Genomic DNA, 18,731 nt, shown 5'->3' on the forward strand with positions numbered 1-18,731 from the left:
AATACCATTCAGGACATAGGCATGGGCAAGGACTTCATGTCTAAAACACCAAAAGCAATGGCAACAAAAGCCAAAATTGACAAATGGGATCTAATTAAACTAAAGAGCTTCTGCACAGCAAAAGAAACTACCATCAGAGTGAACAGGCAACCTACAGAATGGGAGAAAATTTTTGCAATCTACCCATCTGACAAAGGGCTAATATCCAGAATCTACAAAGAACTTAAACAAATTTACAAGAAAAAATCAAACAACCACATCAAAAAGTGGGTGAAGGATATGAACAGACATTTCTCAAAAGAAGACATTTATGTAGCCAACAGACACATGAAAAAATGCTCATCATCACTGGCCATCAGAGAAATGCAAATCAAAACCACAATGAGATACCATCTCACACCAGTTAGAATGGTGATCATTAAAATGTCAGGAAACAACAGGTGCTGGAGAGGATGTGGAGAAATAGGAACACATTTACACTGTTGGTGGGACTGTAAACTAGTTCAACCATTGTGGAAGACAGTGTGGCGATTCCTCAAGGATCTAGAACTAGAAATACCATTTGACCCAGCCATCCCATTACTAGGTATGTACCCAAAGGATTATAAATCATGCTGCTATCAAGACACATGCACATGTAGGTTTATTGCGGTACTATTCACAATAGCAAAGACTTGGAACTAACCCAACTGTCCATTAATGATAGACTGGATTAAGAAAATGTGGCACATATACACCATGGAATACTATGCAGCCATAAAAAAGGATGAGTTCATGTCCTTTGTAGGGACACATATGAAGCTGGAAACCATCATTCTCAGAAAACTATCGCAAGGACAGAAACAAATACCACATGTTCTCACTCATAGGTGGGAACTGAACAATGAGAACACTTGGACACAGGATGGGAAACATCACACACTGGGGCCTGTCGTGGGGTGGGGGGAGGGGGGAGGGTTAGCATTAAGAGATATACCTAATGTAAATGACGAGTTAATGCGTGCAGCACACCAACATGGCACATGTATACATATGTAACAAACCTGCACAATGTGCACATGTACCCTAGAACTTAAAGTATAATAATAAAAATAAAAATAAAAAAAAGAAATTATCTGACTTACCTTGTTTAATTGTAGGTCATAAGAGCCCTAATCAAGAGAGGGTTCTGTCCCACACCCAGAAGGAAAGAATGTTGCTCAAAGAGGCCAAGAAGAATCCAGACAGAAAGGACGTGCTGGGTTTCCCCACTCAGTCTGTTGGCATTAGATCATACCTTTTGTCCAATTATATTTCTACAAAGCTATCCATACTTTGTTGAACCTAAGCATAAAAATGGACAGTTTTCCCTGTATCTTTGGGTCTTTATTCTGATGGCTCCCATGTCATGTAAAAAACTATGATCAAATAAATATATAAGTCTTTTCTCCTATTAATCTGCCTTTTGTCAGTGATTTTCAGCAAAACTTCAGACAGCAATGGGAAAGTTTTCCTTTGACCGCTACAGAACCTACATAATTCCAAACTCTTAGCTAAGTCCCATACTGCTGTTCTTCCAGGTATGAGACAGGTCCGAAGAACATTGTACTTAATTTAGCCAATAGCAGGGGTCAGAATTTTTTTTTTTTTTTGTAAAAGACAAGATTATAAATATTTTAGGCTTTGTGGTCCATATGGTCTCTGTTGCAACTACTCGATTGTGCTGTTATAGCAAGAAAATAATCATAGATAATACATAAATGAATGAGCATGGCTGTGATCCAATAAAACTCTGTGTACAAGATACAGGCATCAGAATGGATCTGGCCCTCAGGTGATAGTTTACCAACTCCTGACCAATAGAAAACTATTGAAGGGTTTAAGCAAGAAATGACATGATCAATTTTGGATAGCACTGCTCTAAACAGTCTGATTCATGCCAGAAACATCAACAGGGCATCCAAGTTTGGATTGGATGAAATGGCTGCTTCTAGCAAGTGTCAACAACTGAGACTCTATCATGTCTTTTTATACTTTCACTTGTCCCTCATTTCTTTATTTGTCAAATATTTACTTGATGAATTGTGTTAGTCTGTTCTCACACTGCTAATAAAGACATACCCAACTCTTGGTAATTTATAAAGGAAAGAGTTTTAATTGACTCCAGTTCAGCACGGCTGGGGAGGCCTCAGGAAACTTAGAATCATGGCAGAAGGGGAAGCAAACACATCCTTCTTCACATGGTGGCAGCAAGGAGAAGTGCTGAGCAAAAGTGGGGAAAGCCCCTTGTAAAACCACCAAATCTTGTGAGAACTCACTCACTATCATGAGAAGACCAGCATGAGGATAACTGCCCCCATGATTAAATTACCTCCCACCAGGTCCCTCCCATGACACGTGGGAATTATGGGAACTACAGTTCAAGATGAGATTGGGTGGAGACACAGCCAAACCATATAATGAATATTCATCAAATATTTATTCACAATAAATATATATCAAATATTCATCAAATAATATTAATCACTATGTTTCAGGCACTGTTTAGGTATTAGGGATATAATGACAAACAAAAGTAAAGTCACTTCTCTAATGATGCTTGCATTCTAGTGAGAGGAAGATAGACAAACATGTATATACACACACATAAAGCTATACAATAGGTTATAAGTGCTATAGAGAAACACAAATTAGGAATAAACAGTACTTGGAGGGTTAATTTTACATGAAGTGCTTAGGAAAAGTCACTCTGCTAATGAGACATTTTTACAAAGATGTGAATGAAATAAGAGAGTGAATCATGTGGATATACATGGGACAAACAAATATAAAATCCAGTGGTGTGAGTATTCCTGGAGCATTTGAAATGCAACAAGTATGTCAGTGTGGCTCCAATTAGCAAGTAAGGCATCATAGGAGATGAGGCCAGAAAAGTATCCAGGGGCCAGATCAGAATCAGATCAGGCCAGTTGCAGTGGCTCATGCCTGTAATCCCAGCACTTTGGGAGGCCAAGGCGGATGGATCACTTGAGACCAGGAGTTCAAGACCAGCCTGGCCAAGAGGGTGAAACCCCATGTCTACTAAAAATATAAAAATTAGCCTGGCATGGTGGCACACACCTATAATCCCAGCTACTTGGGAGCCTGAGGCGTGAGAATCTCTTGAGTTTGGAAGGTGGAGGTTGCAGTGAGCTGAGAGTGCACCACTGCACTCCAGCCTGGGCAATAAAGCGAGGCTCTGTCTCAAAAAAAAAAAAAAAAAAAAGAAAAATCAGAAGATCAAAAGAGGATATTTAAAGGATCTGGGGTCTGGTTTAAGGTGTGGATTTCAGTGTGGTATCCTGATCAAGACTGAGCAGTTTGTAACATAATGGTTTAAGATTGGTAGACACAAGGTCTTGAAGCACGCCTTGGTAAATAAACCGTTTAATATATAAATTGTTTTTCAGGAGAGCAGGCTGTTGTCTCAGATAAAGTGACTTGTAGGAATTTCCTGAAGCAAAGACTGAAACTATTTATTGGTTTGCAGTTTTATCATCCCTGGGAAAGGTTTTTTTTGGAACAAATAACTAAGTCATGTTGACACAGATGATCTTAGCTCTTAGTCCTAATTGCTGTGTCATATTGATACAGTTGGATGCATTTCTCACATATTGCATCATGATATGTACAAGTGATTGTCTTAGTCTGTTTGTGTTGCTATAGTAGAAAACCACAGACTAATAGACTGAGTAATTTATAGCAAATAGAAATGTATTGGCTCCCAGTTCTGGAGGCTGGGAAGTCCAATAACAATGTGCCACCATTTGGCAAGGGTCTTCTTGCTGCACCATCACATGGAAGAAGGGAAAAGAGAAAGAAGAGGGCCAAACTTGCCCTTGTATGAAAGGTATTAGTCCTACTTACGAGGGCAGAGCTCACATGCCCTAATCACTTCTTTAAAGTTTCATCTCTTAATACTGTAACAGTGGCAGTTAAATTGCCATATGAGTTTTGGAGGGAACAAACATTCAAACCATAGCAGGTACATTTCAAAGTACAAGGAAGAGACTCCAGTGCTAATACACTGAGCACCTATGTGAGGTCTTTTCCAAGCATCATCTAATTTAGTCTTTACAACATTCTTATATGGTAGGTACTAGGTTCAAAGATTCTACCTGAGAAAACTGAGGATCTGAGAGTTAACATGCCTGTCATAGTCCATTAATCTTGCTATAACAAAATACCACAGACTGGGTAATCTATAAATAATAAAAATTTATTTCTCACAATTCTGGAGGCTGGGAAGTCCAAGATCAAGATGCCAGCAGATTCAGTGTTAGGTGAGTGTTGCTCTCTCTGTGTCCAAGATGGTGCCTTCTTGCTGAAGCCACATGTGGCAGAGAGCAAAATGCAAAAGGACCTAGCTTGTTCCTTCCAGTCCTTTTACAAGGCACTAATCCATTCATGAAGGCAAAGCTCTCATGGCCTAAGAAACTTTCAAAGGCCAAACATCTTAACACTGTTACATTGGGGATTATGTTTCAACATAAACTTTGGAGGGCACACAAACATTCAAACCATAGCAATGCCCAAAGTCACATAATTAGAAAGTGACATAACCAGAATTAAAATCCAAGTCATTTTTTTTCTCCAAAGTTCATATACTTAGCCACTGTAAGACACGGCCTCCTATGAACCAAAACAATACGCAGTGTATTTTCAATCTTCAAAGGAAACTTGTCTGAAATTATGGGAAACTTCTTAGTCCTGGTGATACTTGCAGGAGGCAGCTAAGGGAGGATCCCTGGAGAATCTCCCAACCACCCCACAAGTGTTTACATCAGATGCTTTTATGCACATGAGAGAACCTGCCCAGGCCCTTGTCTGGACATGCCCACAATGGACTGGGGGCCGGCCTGCTCACTGGAAGAATGGGGTGGAGCCACTGGGGATTCGTTCCTTATGCAGTGGGGAGGAGCGTGGCCTCTTCAGGTTGTGTGTGTGGTGGCCTGGCATTCAATCTGTGAGGTGGATGCGTGTTGGAAGGACCCCTTTTGGTTTCTTTTTGCTCAGAGCTTTCTTTTAATAAATTCCGCTCTCCTCACCTTTCAATGTGTCCGTATGCCTAATTTTTCCTGGTCCTGTGACAAGAACCTGGATTTTAGCTGAACTAAGGAGCGAAAGATCCTGGATCATTTTGGTGACCCATACTGGTACATGAGGAAAGGTGAGTAAAATGCAGACCAAAAAATGTTTGTCCCTTTTGTTTCTGAGACTTTTTGTCCTTGGACTTCTTCTGAGGGTAAACTGTGCCCCACCTCGTTGCTCTCAGGGGTCAGCAGTGTCAGTCTCGGTCCAATCCAGAATTTCTATGGCATTTTCCTTCTTTTTTTGAGACTGTACTGGCACCTATCCTTTCTTTCACAATATTGGGGGTGTTTCACCCCCACCCCAATGGCTGCAGGCATGACTCCCTGCTCCCCTCCCCTCCCAGGTGGGGCTGGAGCACATGGCCCAAGGCCCCCACGTGGCAGGCTGGCCAGTGTTCCCCACCACACGTCCATGATGTCTTCCCCTCACCTGGCCTCCCCTCCCCTAGCTGAGGGGTCCAGCTCTGAGCCCCAGGGAAGAAACAGCAATTAAGTTTTTCTCCCTGTTGGAAGAAACCATTTACATAAGAACAAGCAGTTCTTTCCCCAGGCATCTTTCTGATATGATTTGGCTGTGCCCCACGAAAATCTCATCTTGAATTGTAGTTCCCATAATACCCAAGTGTTGTGGGTGGGACCCTGTGGGAGATAATTGAATCATGAGGGCAGTTTCTCCCATACTGGCCTCATGGTAGTAAATAAGTCTCACAACATCTGATGGTTTTAAAAGGGGAAACTCCTTTCACCTGATTCTCATTTTCTCTTGCCGCCACCATGTAAGAGGTGCTTTTCACTTTCTGCCATGATTGTAAGGCCTCCCCAACCACATAGAACTGTGAATCCATTAAGCCTATTTTTCTTCCCAGTCTTGGATATGTCTTCATCAGCAGTGTGAAAACAAGACTAATACACTTTCCAACTCTGCACTTTAAGCTGTTTTTTTCTTTTCTCCACTAGGCCAGGCATTAACTTTTATGTGACAGGCTTTTTTATTTTCCTTTTAGAAGACGTTTGACTAGGCCAGGATCCCAACTATCACTGTTTATATTCTCTGTAAAGTTTTAATTATATTTAAAAAAAAAAAAGGATTTTTGAGGTTGGTCTTAAGCTATACTCAATCTGGTGTGTTTTGCATATTTTTCTTTATGGTTCTGTCGGAAAGAGGGGTACCTTAGGATGGGATGTAGGCCTAGGATTACATAGGTCCACTGTTCAAGCCCAGCAAACTGGTCAGTAGCAAACTTTGCTGAAGGCCTCCATCTTGTTTTAAATTATTGGGAGTGTGACCTGTAACCACATGGCAATGCTTTGTTTCAGCCTCCACCATTTACAGTGGTGTCCCAGGTTCAATCCTGGCTTAGGGAATGAGTCCTTTCTGGTTTGATATCTGTGTGACCTTTGCCATTTGTCGATTCTCTTCCCCTCCATGAACCACCTTGTATTTTCCTTTCTTGGAGTAGTTGGGAGGTTACCTTTGGTAAAGTTCAAAAGCCAGAAATATTGGCCACTTGGCATGGCTAAAGTCGGGTAATAAGGGACTTAAAAGGATTTTCTTAAAGAGCGCTCAGCTTAATTAAAAGTGGATATCCAAGTTATGGGTATATTTAAAAGGACTTTATGGTTTTCTCTTCTTGGATCTTGTTTTGCTGGGAAAAGGTTTTTTTCTCAGTCGACTGAATTCCATTTTGCCTTGCCACTCTTACTGAATGCATGAGAGGTTCTAAGATAATTTCTGATGGCCTGGGACTCTTGGGAAAAACAGAAAAGGCACCACAGATTCAATTTTTAGAGACACCTGTTTTCCTTATGGAGTGCCAGGAATTAGAGGTGTATAGATCCCTCCCAAAATCTGTTTTTGTCTTCCAGCTACACTTGTTTATTAGACCCTAGAAACTACATGCTTTCCTAGCCTTGCTCTTAAAGAGCTCCACCCAGAAGCCAATAATGCAATTAGGAGATTGGCAAAGGAAAAATTTTATAGCTACTGGATCTTCTTCTGCCTGTCTGTGTGGTTATACATGTGTTGTGTGTGTGATGTCTATAAAAAAGAGCTCTAATTAATTGACTTAAAGAAGGATAAGGGCTTGGATGAAATATTTTTTAAAGGGAAGATAAAAGCTATGGTACTTTTTAGTTCATGTGACTTTAATCTTTCAGAAATAAAAACAGCCTTAAAGATTATTGGTAAAATGCAGATGTTGTCAAAATGTAAATTTTTGCCTAGGTGTATCACATTTATTGACTTGTGTATGTTAAACCATCACCATCCCTGCATCTCTGGTATGAAACCCAGTTAATGATGGTGGATTATCTTTTTGATATGTTGTTGGATTCAGTTAGCTAGTATTTTGTTAGGGATTTTAGTGTCTATGTTCATCAGGGATATCAATCTGCACTTTTCTTTTTTGGTTATGTCCTTTCCTGGTTTTGGTATTAGGGTTATGCTGGCTTCATAGAATGAATTAGTAAGGGTTCCCTCTTACTCTATCTTGTGGAATAGTGTCAAAAAGATTGGTACCAATTCTTCTTTGAATGTCTGGTAGAATTCTGCTGTGAATCTGTCTGGTCCTGGACTTTTTTTGTTGATAATTGTTTAATTACCATTCCAATCTTGCTGCTTGTTATTGTTGTGTTCAGGGTATCTAATTCTTCCTGATTTAAGCTGGGAGGGTTGTATTTTTCCAGGAATGTATCCATCTCTTCTAGGTTTTCAAGTTTATGTGTGTAAAGGTGTTCATAGTAGCCTTGGATGATCTTTTGGATTTCTGTGGTGTCAGTTGTAAAAGCTCCCATTTCATTTATTATTGAGGTTATTTGGATTTTCTCTCTTCTTTTCTTGGTTAAGCTTGCTAATTGTCTATCAATTTTATTTATCTGTTCAAAGAATGAGCATTTTGTTTCATTAATCTTTTGGGGTTTTTTTGTTTGTTTCAATTTCATTTAGTTCTGCTCTGATTTGGTTATTTCCTTTATTCTGCTAGGTTTGGGTTTGGTTTGTTCTTGTTTCTCTAGATCCTTGAGGTGTGACCTTAGACTGTCAGTTTGTGCTCTTTCAGTCTTTTTGATGCAGGCATTTAGGGCTATGAACTTTCCTCTTAGCACCGCCTTTGGTGTATCCCAAAAGTTTTGATAGGTTGTGTCACTACTGTCGTTCAGTTCGAAGAATTTTTTAGTTTGCATCTTGATTTTGTTTTTGACCCAGTGATCATTCAGGAGCAGGTTATTTAATTTCCATGTATTTGCATGGTTTTGAAGGTTCCCTTTGGAGTTGATTTCCAGTTTTATTCCACTGTGCTCTGAGAGAGTGCTTGGTATAATTTCAATTTTCTTAAATCTATCAGGCTCATTTTGTGGCCTATCGTATGGTCTATCTTGGAGAAAGTTCCATGTGCTGTTGAATAGAATGTGTATTCTGCAGTTATTGGATGAAATGTTCTGTATATATTTGTTAACGTCCATTTGTTTCAAGGTATAGTTTAAACCCATTGTTTCTTTATTGATTTTCTGTCTTGATGACCTGTCTAGTGCTGTCAGTGGGGTATTGAAATCCCCCACTATTAATCTGTTGCTGTCTATCTCATTTCTTAGGTCTACTAGTAATTGTTTTATAAATTTGGGCGCTCCAGTGTTACGTGCATATATGTTTAGGATTATGATATTTTCCTGTTGGACAAGGCCTTTTACCATTATATAATATCCCTCCTTGTCTTTTTTTAACTGCTGTTACTTTAAAGTTTGTTTTGTCTGAAATAAGAATAGCTACTCCTGCTTGCTTTTAAAGTTCATTTGCATGAAATGCCTTTTTTCCACCCCTCATCCTGGGTTGTAAATTCCCTTTTTCCTTGTTATATTTGAAGTTGAGCCCAATCTCTCTCCCCAAATGCAAAACCCCATTACAGTGGTCCCTATACCTATTGCAACAGTTCTGAATATAGTCTGCCTCACTGTTCTTTAACAAGTGTCATGAATAATTTTTATTTAACAATAATAAAATAATACAACATAATAATATATTTTATCTTTAGAATGTGCTATTACTTAACTCCTTTAATCTTCACCTTCATCCAGTAGGATAGTCATTATTGTTAGTTATCCCTACTATCCAGATAAGGAAGCTGAGGCACTGAGCTTTTAGGTACCTCACCTGGGTCACATAGCTAACAATAACAACAACAACAAAACCTCAAATGGACGTCTGCCAAGGCTCAATGCTACGCCTTCAAAACATTAAGCCAGGTGTTATTCAGACATAAAATAATCAGAAACGGAGGTTCCACCCATAGATATTCAACAAGTTCAAACAAACAGCTGCACTGAACCATTTTTACCTCTAAAAGTGTGGATCACAGGGGCATCCGAACCCTGCATTTCAAGTACAGTTTACAAATGATTTCACCAAGTGTTTTCTAATCTGAATAAAGGAAGACAAGGAAGCAGGGATAAAACACAAAACTTAAATTTAGTAAAAGGGCCACAAAAGGATGCTGTTGAATCCCTGTGGGGTTTCTTTGTGGGTGTCTGAAAATGGGAAGGAGATAGAAGGCAGAAGGGAGCTCTGTGTGTGATATAAATGACCACAACTCAATGTTTAGGAAGACATTCTAAAGGGAGAAACTTCCTCCTGTAGGACAAAAGAGGATAACAATAATAGCAAACATTAACTGAGTGCTTACTGCATGCCAGGCACCAAGCATGGTTCTAAGTGTTATTGTTTTTTAATCATTACATGATTTGGTCTGATTTGATCTTCACGACAACTCTATAAGGCATATTTTGAGAAATTAGCCCTGTCTTGTATGGAGAAACACAATGTAAGCTCAAAGGGAAATAATCTGAAAGGACAACTGCTGCATTTACACAAAACAATATTAGGAAAATAAAGATTAATGGCTCTTGCCTATAGATTTCTATTTGTACAATTGCAGGAGAAAAGGGTTTTAAAATTTACCCAAATAAAACTGTACCTATTAGTTTGCAGTTAATTATTGAAAATGAAAGACGATTATATCACACTCTTCCCCAACTCTTCAAATTGGATAGCATTTCTATAAAATGAGTGTTTAGAGATTTCTAAAATAAAAACAATACAATAGAGGAACAACAAAGAAAAACACCTCAAGGTATCTGAATTGTTTCCGGATAAATGAATGTGTTTTTAAGAAATATTCAAGCAAATATTGAAAATAATTCAAGCAGAGAAAGAGAGAAATGATATATTTTCTTCTTATAACTATAAATGTGTTATATATGTATAGTGTAGGAGTCCAGAATATGCCACCCCAAAATATGCCTCTTTGGCATAAGGACTATTTTCAGTTGATTATTCTAAGAAACTACAGACACAGGAGAAGCTCTAAAAACAGAGAAGTTACCCTTTTGTAAGAGAAATTCACATCTATTAAAAAAAAACTCCATTTGTAAGGGTGTCTCCCACTCCATACCAGAAAGAGAAGGCTTACTCTAAATCACTAGAAACTCTTATCAGTGGAGAAGGTACCTGCTTAAATTTGCATAAAAAATGTTACCCTTGTTTACCATGTTTTTTCTAGTCACATTCCCATTAACTGCTTCCCCTCCACACCCTTCTTTCTTTGTTTCAACTGAAGATAGTATTTAAGCCTGAATTCAAAGCCATTTTTTTGAGATTTACTTTTTGCTCTCAGTATCTCCCAATGTATACATAAGACATACATGTTAATAAACTTTTTTGTTTTTCTCTTGTTAATCTGTCTTTTGTTACGGGGGTCTATCCCAACTAAGAACTATGAAGCATAGTGGTAAAAATATTTTTTTCCTCCCCTACAATAAAATGATCTCTTTAGGTTACATTGAAAAACTGAGGTGAAGAGATATTCTTCCCATATTAAATCAATCACCATAGACCTTCAAAAGAAAAAATATAAATGGAAGAAAGTTTTATTTTTAATGAAATAAGGAAGGAGCCACACAACAAACTATAACCAAAAAGAATATGTTGGAGCTCAAAAACTGATACCTCAAAATATGACATTTGGTTACGGTGAACTGAAGAAGCTTTAAGGTCCCTCTGACTTTCCTCACTTCCCATAATAGTCTCTCTTAAAGCATAGGATATGCCGGGCACGGTGGCTCATGCCTGTAATCCCAGCACTTTGGGAGGCCGAGGCGGGCGGATCACTTGAGGTCGGGAGTTCTAGAACAGCCTGACCAACATGAAGTAACCCCATCTCTACTAAAAATACAAAATTAGTCGGGCGTGTTGGCGCATGCCTGTAATCCCAGCTACTTGGGAGGCTGAGGCAGGAGAATCACTTGAACCTGGGAGGCAGAGGTTGTGGTGAGCCGAGATCGCGCCATTGCACTCCAGCCTGGACGACAAGAGTGAAACTCCGTCTCAAAAAAAAAAAAAAAAAAGTATAGGATAAAGTTGTTCTCTGAAGTTCCTTTATCTGCCTAAAGTCTGAACTCACCAAGGAAAACAATGGATTTTTCTTCCCCTCCCTGTTATCTCATTACCTATTGCAGAAAAAAAGACCAAGAATGTAACCACACCTGAACAGACTCTATAAGATAATGTCTGTCTCTTAGACTCATTCACATTCTAAAGAGAACCACTTACCAGGTAATCTCTGTTCCCCAACCATTCATTCTCTCTAGTAATCCTTTACTGCTCCTCAATAGAATTTCTCTTGTTTTGCAAGGATCCAAGCTCCCATTCTTTCTGTAACTTTAAGATGGTATATAAGGGCCTGATGTGGTGGCTCACCCCTGTAATCTAAGCACTTTGGGAGGTCGAGGTGAGATTGCTTAAGGCCAGTTCAAGACCAGCCTGGGCAACATAGTCTGACCCTGTCTCTACAAAAAAGATAAAAGAAATAGCCAGGCATGGTGGCATGTGCCTGTAGTCCCAGCTACCTGGGAGGCTGAGCAGGAGGATAGCTTGACCTACAAGTTGGAGGCTATAATGAGCTATGATCACGTCACTGCATTACAGTCTGAGTGACAGAGCAAAACCCCATCTCTAAAAATAAATGAATACATTTTAAAAGATAAGCTTATATAAGCTTCTGTACTTCACTGGGGGATTGGATCTTCATTCTGAAGGCTCCTTTGTATACACGTTAAATAAATATGTATACCTATTCTCCTATTAATCAATATGCCTTATGCCAGTGATTTTTAGGGAAACTTCAGTGGGCCAAGGGCCTTGCCCCCTACAAATACCAGCCAAATGCAGTGGAACTGAAACCTAAACAGGGATAGATTCCAAGATAGACCTAAAATTCTCCACATATTAAAGAGCATTGTTAAGTATCAATGATATACCATATACCAAGAAATATTCTAAGTGGTAACTAATTTAATCCTGACAACCCTGTGAGATAGGTAATATTATTTTCCCTATTTACAAGCAATGAAACAGAGGCATAGAGATGGTAAGTAACTTGCCCAAGATCACAAAACTACTGGTTATTAAAACTGAAGTTTGAACTCTGGAACTTGAATAGAGCACAGAGCTCTCCAAAAAGAAGTGGCAGAAAAATCCCTCACTTAACAAAGAAAGTTCTAATATAAGGCTGGGCTGGACTGAGAGTGCCTCCTTGAAGCCACTCCAACACAGAGAGGCAAGGGAGGCAGCCTTGAACAAAAAAAGTCCCAGAAAAAACAGGTGGTCAGCATGGCAGAAAGAGGCTGGGGGTGGGGGACGGCAACCAATTTGTAGCTGTTAATCTTTGTCAGGAGAAGAAGAGCAAGTGCCAAGTCATCACTCAAGAAGCCTGTGGCACGTGGGGCTTTACTGCAAGACTATCAGGCCAGTCTTGTCAGACTGCACTGCAAAATCCATGTAAACCATCTCTGAGACTCTTGATTTAAATCCAAGCAAGCTGAAACCTCATGTTCCCTTAACCACACAATTTTTTTTTTAGCAAATAAGTGATCTATAACAAATGTCTTACAGAATATTTTGAAGATACTTTTTATAACATGAGGCTGAGGATGGATTACTGACAATTCATAGAGTTGGTTTGGCCTTAGAAAATAAGGTGGTGGGGAGAGAAAACAGTAGAGGGATCCCTCCTTCACTCCTTTAGCCAAAATAAATTCCAAAGATGTGAAATGTTTAAATATAACGAAATGAAATTTTTAAAACCCTAGAAGATACCATGAGAGATTTTAAACGATAAATTTAGGATGTTTGATCAAAAAAGCTTAGAGACCTCTACAATGTCAGTTAAAAAGAAAAGCATATGTCCCCTTCCCCAGTGCATCTGTTTCTTTAGTGTATTTATTATACATATATGTATATAAAATATATGAAACATGGATTTATTTATACAATTATAAATAGTCACTCACCACACTCTAACATTTACGTATCTATATACAGCTATATAGATATAAAGATATAGATAGATATAAATATAATCCTCACAACTCTAAGAGGCACATGTTTAGAAACAAGCTGCTCTGTCTTTAAAGAGTTAATGTGTAATAATGCTAAACTACAAATAATGCTTCCTTTCATCCTATATAATGTATATATAGTCATGCATCACTTAATGAGGAGGATATGTTCTCAGAAATGCATTGTTAGGCAATTTTGTTGTCGTGCAAACATCAGAGAGTGCACTTACACAAACCTGGATGGGATAGCCTACTAGACACCTAGGCTATATGGTATAGCATGTTGCTTCTAGGCTATGAACCTATACAGTACATTACTTTAGTGAATACTGTAGGAAATTGCTACAAAATGGTAAACACTTGTGTATCTAAGCCTAGAAAAGGTACAGTAAAAATATGGTATTATAATATTATGGGATCATCATCAATATATGCAAAACTATTGTTGCCTGAAATGTTATGTTGTACATAACTGTATATATGTATATATACAGTCCTCCCTCACTGTCCATGGGCGATTGGCTCCAGGACTTCCTTTAAATACCAAAATTCATGGATGCTCAAGTCCCTGATGTAAAATGCCTTAGTATTTATGTGTAACCTATGCACATCTCCCCACATACTTTAAATCATCTGTAGATTGCTTATAATACCTAATATAATGTGCTATAAAAACAGTTGTTTTATTATATTGCTTATAAAATAATGACAAGAAAAAATGTCTTTACGGACCCAATTAAAAAAAAATTCTATCTGTGGTTGTTTGAATTCATGGGTGCATTACCCACAGATACAGAGGGCCGAGCTTACATAAAAAATGAACACAAAATACGTAATCTTAGGTTGAGGTGAACCAGCATTTACAATTTTAGGCATAAATCCATGTTTCAAATAGTCTTCTTGATAATCTTGAATATTTTAGGCAAACTTCTTATCAGATCTGATGAGACTGTATGTATTTTTCACCCTGCAGTACAGTTGAACAGAAACAAAGAGAGTATCAAAGGGCCAAGAACAGGAGGACAAATCATATCCTTGTAACATTCTCTGGCTGGCATGCTGTTATTCATGTAGTGGACACCACTACTGTGTTACAATGTTGCTGACATGGCCTCAGTGACTGTGAGGACTCCCTAACATTCCCTGTGTCACTGAGTTACTCTTTCCCATCTCAAATTGCAGACCCCCATGATGGAATCTGAATTACTGGTATATGCCTGGCTACCATGGGGCAGAGAGAGGGAGGACAATTTCAGCTTTCTAAATGCAAGACAAGGCTCCATACGAAATGAGAGAATCTCAACAATAGGAAGGAATTGGGTGCTATACAGCTGTGACAAGGAACATTGTCCACTATTGCATGTCTCAGCAATTCATAGTGGCTGAGAGCATGGGCACAGAGTCAACAGACTGAGACCAAAACTATCATTTGCTAGTCCCATGACATGACTGCTCTTAATAGGGTTCCACCAGAGAATTAAGCACTAACACTCCAAAACAATTGTTCTATACAATGCATTAATTTATTTCCTATGTTACTAGAATGGTGTTAGTTATACGTTCTTGGAAGAATTGAGGAAATAGTCACTCCAGTCGTTTTCTATAGGGCTTAATTATCTCACTGAACCTCTTGTGAGAGAAGCTGCAAGCTTAGATAAATTATTTACTTTTTCTACGCCCGTTTTCTCTTTTAATTTCTAAAGTATAGACAAAAATTGTACCTTGTTCATAATTATTTAAAGATAATGTAATAAGCTAAAACATGTAAAGAACTTAGAACAATGCAAGGCACAATAGTAAATGCCATTTCTATCAATATCATATCCATATTTATATTTTTCACTTCTACCTGTAGCATGGGTGCTCAGTAAATAGTTGAGGAATGAATGGATATATGCCTGGGTGAAGAAGAACAGTAGTGGTGTGCAGAGTAAATTAGGTGAGACAGGAAGCAGAAAGGCTGTTTGGAACCTGCTTGAATAATAACACAAAAAGGTAAGTAAAGAGGTTTTGAAACAGGGAGACAGCACTGAAAATTGAGAGAACAGAGAGATTATTCCACAAGTCTTGGAATCTGATAGGGTGTGGGGAGTGGAAATAACACAAACTTATGAGCTTGGGTAACTGAGTAAATGGATGGTGGTGTCATTCACAGAAAGAAAAAAAAAAACTTCCAGAGAGAGGTGATGAGCTGAGTTTGGAACATTCAGGTAACTAACCTTATAAGTAGTGTGAAAGAGGGGATATTTATTCAAAAAGATTTTTGTTACCTTTTTCCATTTATCTTTTTAACATTTTTACTTTGTTTAAATCCAAAGGACCTTCCAAGCAGGACTGCATTCAAACCATTCCAAGAAAAGTGCCATATTTGGTGGTTGGGTTGTATGGTTGCAAGTCATAGAAACAACTGTTATTAGCTTAGGAAGAAGAAGTAGAAGGGTGCAGGAATTTATTGTGGTAATATAGGGGGATACTGTGGAAATAATTGGAAAGAATACATTAAAACCTCAGAAAGAGTATAGTTGGGAAAGAAAGCCATCAGGTACCCAGAAAGGACTCTGTCATAGGGTTTTCTTTCTTGTGTTGGCCTCCTTATTCTCTCTCTGCAGACTTGTTATTTCTGCTACACAGTCCACATGCTGAGAGGTGGCCATGCGACTTGTAGCAGATATCAGTGTTCTGCCCAAATACCTTCCAATTCCAATTTGTCTCTTTTGTGGATCCCCTAGCTTTGGTATGTTTTTGAGGTAGAAGATCAGAGGACTTATTTCCTAGTCCCAACCGGATGAAACAAAGAAACTTGCTGGAACCAACAAATGGTGCTGAAAGCAACCTCTAATTGCCCTCATTGCTCATTAGCATAAGACACTCCCATCACCACCATGACAGTTTACAAATGCCATGACAATGACCCAGATGTTACCACCCCTTTCAATGGCAACTACCTGGAAGTTAATGCTCCTTTTCTAGAGATTTTGGCATAGCCCACCCCTTAATTTGCATGTAATTAAAAGTAGATATAAATACAGCTAGCCAATAGCCCACAAGTGCCAACTCTGGGCACACTGCCTATGCATTAGTCCTGTTCCACAAAAAGCAGTACTGGTTCAATAAAAGGTGCTGTCTTTCACTGCTGGTTCATTATTGAATTCTTTCTTGAGAAAAGCCAAGAACCCTCCTAAGCTAAGCCCCAAATTTGGGGGCTAGCCCACCTGCATCCCTTTCCCTCCCCTCCCCAGTATACATTTTGTACACTGGCTCAAAGGGTGAATTTAATTTCCAGTCTCAGTGGTAGCTAATTTGAACCTGATTTGAAATTGATTGTTTTCAAGCAGATACTAGTATGTATGCATTTATTAATAGACAGGCACTGAGTCTCATTTTTCTTCTACTTTCTCTGCTAATCTGTTCATGAAATGTGATTTTCAGCAACCATGTACATACATGCAATGTATTAGTCTGTTTTCACACTGCTGTAAAGAACTACCTGAGATTGGGTAATTTATAAAGGAAAGAGGTTTAATTGGCTCACAGTTCTGCACGGTTGGAGAGACCTCAGGAAACACAATCATGGCAGAAGGCGAATGGGAAGCAAGACACATCTTACATGGCAGCAGGACAGACAGAGCAATGGAGGAGACTGCCGAATACTTTTAAACCATCAGATCTCATAGGAACTCCCTCATTATCACGAGAACAGCATGGGGGAAACTGACCCCATGATCCAATCACCTCCCACCAGGTCCCTCTCTTGACACATGGGGATTACAATTAGAGGTGAGATTTGGGTGGGGACACAAAGCAAAATCATATCATGCAATGAGATGAAATGGAATTTGTTTATTTTGATATCCATCTAATTTTGTTTCTTTTTTTGAGACATAGTCTTGCTCCATTGCCCAGGCTAGAGTGCAATGGCACAATCTCAGCTTACTGCAACCTCTGCCTCCCAGGTTCAAGCAATTCTCCTGCCTCAGCCTCCCAAGTAGCTGGGACTACAGGTGTGTGCCACCATGCCCAGCTAATTTTTGTATTTTTAGTAGAGACGGGGTTTCATCATGTTGGCCAGGCTGGTCTCGAACTCCTGACCTCAGGTGATCCACCCGCCTCAGCCTCTCAAAGTGCTGAGATTACAGGCGTGAGCCACTGCGCCCAGCCTAACTTTTCTTTTTAAATAACATTTATTTTCTCTTTTAGGGCATAGGAATTGTAGTTCACACCTACAATTCTGTTTAGAGGACTGCCAAGAGAGTCTTGGAGTCCCATTTGCTGGGATGTAGCAGAGATGAAAGTGCCTGGGGATTTACATTCCCCCACCACCCCCAAGGCAGTCCTTAGTCAATGATAATTGCTGAAAGCATAGGCATGCCCTGTTTGCTTGTCTCTAATCAGAAAAACTCCAAAATGTAACTCACACTCCAGGGTTCCGTTGCAGGATAAAATTGAGTAATCCAACCTTCTATGGAACTTTTGCTTCCTCCTTTATCCTGCCTTGTTTCCATTAGTGCCTTACTGATTTTTCCTGTGAGCACTTAATGATTTGATTGCAGTCGTATCCTCATCTCAGGGTCAGCTTCATGGGAACCCAACTGTTATGGCTTGAATTGTATCCCTCAATAAAGATATGTTGGAAATAAAGTCCTTGCAGATGTAATTAGTTAAGACGAGGCAATTAGGGTGGACTCTATTCTAATATGACTGCTATCTTTATAAAAGGGGGAAATTTGGATATGGAGGCAGACATGCACAGAGGGAAGATATACAAGGTGAAGATGGCCCTGTAACTAGAGTACTGCATCCACGAGTTAAGGAATGACAAGGACTGCTGGCAAACACCAGAAGCTAGGAGAAGCAAGGAAGGATGAGAGAAAACTCAGAGCAGGGCCATGACTTTAGACTTCTGGCTTCCAGAACTGTGAGAGAATAAATTTCTATTGTTTTAAGCCACCAAGCTTTTGGTACTTTTCTTACAGCAGCCCTAGGAACCTAATGCATTAATTAACAACAGCCATGTGCCCAAGATTTTACACCTTTTCTCTTTCAGAGTTCAGTACAGACTGACACAAAATTATCTTAGCTCCTATTCCAGATTCTCAGAGTATAGATTCTGACTGGATTACCCTGGTCCTTGAAGTATACCTAGGAGATGGAATAACATTGTATAAGCATCCATGTTGTCATTAAGAGGAAAGAGTTTCCATTAAAACAGGTAATTTTTTGTTCCATGGGCTGCAA

General features: G+C 39.1%; 1 long non-coding RNA gene across 1 annotated transcript in view; it reads left to right on the forward strand.

Moving 5' to 3' along the window:
- The first annotated feature begins 4,979 nt into the window (after window positions 1-4,979).
- LOC134729802 (uncharacterized) overlaps window positions 4,980-18,731 on the forward strand; it is a 33,352-nt gene continuing 19,600 nt past the window's right edge. The window contains exon 1 of the long non-coding RNA XR_010111252.1: window positions 4,980-5,188. This is a non-coding gene — a long non-coding RNA (uncharacterized LOC134729802). The remainder of the gene's footprint in view (window positions 5,189-18,731) is intronic.

This window comes from Pan paniscus, chromosome X (genome assembly GCF_029289425.2).
Source record: "Pan paniscus chromosome X, NHGRI_mPanPan1-v2.0_pri, whole genome shotgun sequence".
Classification (NCBI taxonomy): domain Eukaryota; kingdom Metazoa; phylum Chordata; class Mammalia; order Primates; family Hominidae; genus Pan; species Pan paniscus.